Raw genomic sequence first — 2,041 nt, forward strand, 5'->3', positions numbered from 1 at the left:
GACGTAAAGAAGAATTTTTTAGAAAATAGTTGAACTTTCAACAGAAAGGACATTTTCAGTCGAGAGATTAATTTCTAATCAAGAAGGTGGCTTTTCTATCATGAAAGATCAATTTAAATTTAAAAGAAAGAATTTTCAAGAAAACAGTTGAATTTTCGACAAAAAAATTACTAAAAAACTAGTTAAATTTTAAATAAAAACTTAAACTTTAAATTTTAAAACAAGAAAGATGCCTTTTCTATCATAAAATATAAATTTTCAATTTAAAAGAACGAATTCTCAACAAAATATTCCAACTTTTTACAAAAACGTTAAATTTTTAACCTACAAAGATGAAAGTTTAACCTAGAAGAATTATTTTCTACCAAAAGGATCAATTTTGTTGTTAAAAGACGAATTTTCAAAGCAATATATGAATTTTCAACCCAACAGTTAAATTTTGAACTAAAAATGACTAGTTGGTAACAAAAAATAGAACAGTTGAAGTTACAGTTGAAAAATTGATTTTTGACAAAAAAAAAAGAATTATTCACTAGTAAAATTTAGTGAAAACAGACGAATTTTTAACAAGATAGTTGAATACTCAAACAAATAGGTAAATTAAAAAAGAAAAAAATATTTTTTTACGCAAATACATGAAGTTTTAACAAAACAGTCCAGTTTTCAATCTAAAACCGGAAAAACAAAAAATTTTCAACTAAAAAGTTAATTTCTCATCAATAAAGACGAATTTTCAACGTAATAGTAGAGTCTCAAACCAAATAGAGAACTATTCGACCAAAAATGTGATAGTTAAATTTTCAGTTTGAGAAAACTAATTTTCAACAAAACAATTTTCAATTAGTTGAATTCAAATGAAAAATACAAATTTTTAATAAAATAGGTGAACCTTCAACAAAAATGATGAATAAAAAAACCAAGATTAATTTTCTTCCCAAGTAGATGAATTTGCAACAAAACACATGAATTTTCAATCTAAAATTTTAATTTTCAACTGATAAAAGATAAAATTATTAATAAAAAGTGAAATAGCTATATTTTTAAATAATAAATAACAATTTATACCAAAAAAAACCAATTTCCTACAGAATAGTTAAATTTTTATATAAATTAATTAATTCTTAATTAAAAAGTTTAATTTTATATTACAGTAGTTTATTTCTTAACTAAAAACATGAATTTTTAACAAAAAGTTTAATTTTTAACCAACTAGTCCAACTTTAGTAAAAAATACGATATTTTTAGAGGACGGTTGAATTTTCGAAATAAAGCAAATTTTTAGCCAAGGCAGAAGAGTTTTCAAAAAAGAAAGGTGGGTTTTCTGTCATAAAATATGGATTTTCAATTTAAGAAAACGAAATTCCAAGAAAACAATTGCTTTCTCAACAAAAAAGGCGACTAACAAAACAGTCTAATTTTCAAAAAACTAATTAATTTTTTAACAAGATAGTTCAACTTTTTTACAACAAGCAGAATTTTTAACCTATATATAATTATGTAAAATATATAATCCAGAGATGAATTAAGCGAGAAAGATGGATTTCGTATCAGAAAATATGAACTTTTCATCTAGAAGAATCATTTTCTACGAAGAAGATTAATTTTCGACGAAAGACATGAATTATAGATGAATTTAACAAAAAGGATAAATTTGTTAAGCAAAAAGATAAATTTTTAACAAAATAGTTTAGCTTTTAATCGAAAATTACAAAATAAGAATCTTCAACTAGGAAGTTGATTTCCAATCAATAAAGAGGAATTTTTAACGCAATAGTTGAGTTTTTAACTAAATAAGAGAAATGCTCAACCAAAAATAAAAATGAAACCGCTAAACTTCCAGTTTAAAAAACCAATTTTCAACAAAACAAAAAGCAATTCTGAATCAGTTGAATTTAAATAAAAAAGAAAATTTTTAAATAAAGTATGTGCGAACATTTGATTCGTCAATAAAAAAAATGTTTAACAAACCGTGTCATAGTTAATATTTAAACAAATGGAACATATATATTTTTAAATAAAATAATTAATTTTTAACAAAAAA

The 2,041-nt window shown here is 22.6% G+C and overlaps 1 protein-coding gene across 5 annotated transcripts in view; it reads right to left on the reverse strand.

Moving 5' to 3' along the window:
* LOC117168177 overlaps positions 1-2,041 on the reverse strand; it is a 115,812-nt gene that overhangs the window by 62,277 nt on the left and 51,494 nt on the right. The window lies entirely within an intron of this gene.

This window comes from Belonocnema kinseyi, chromosome 2 (genome assembly GCF_010883055.1).
Source record: "Belonocnema kinseyi isolate 2016_QV_RU_SX_M_011 chromosome 2, B_treatae_v1, whole genome shotgun sequence".
NCBI classification, from domain to species: Eukaryota; Metazoa; Arthropoda; class Insecta; order Hymenoptera; family Cynipidae; genus Belonocnema; species Belonocnema kinseyi.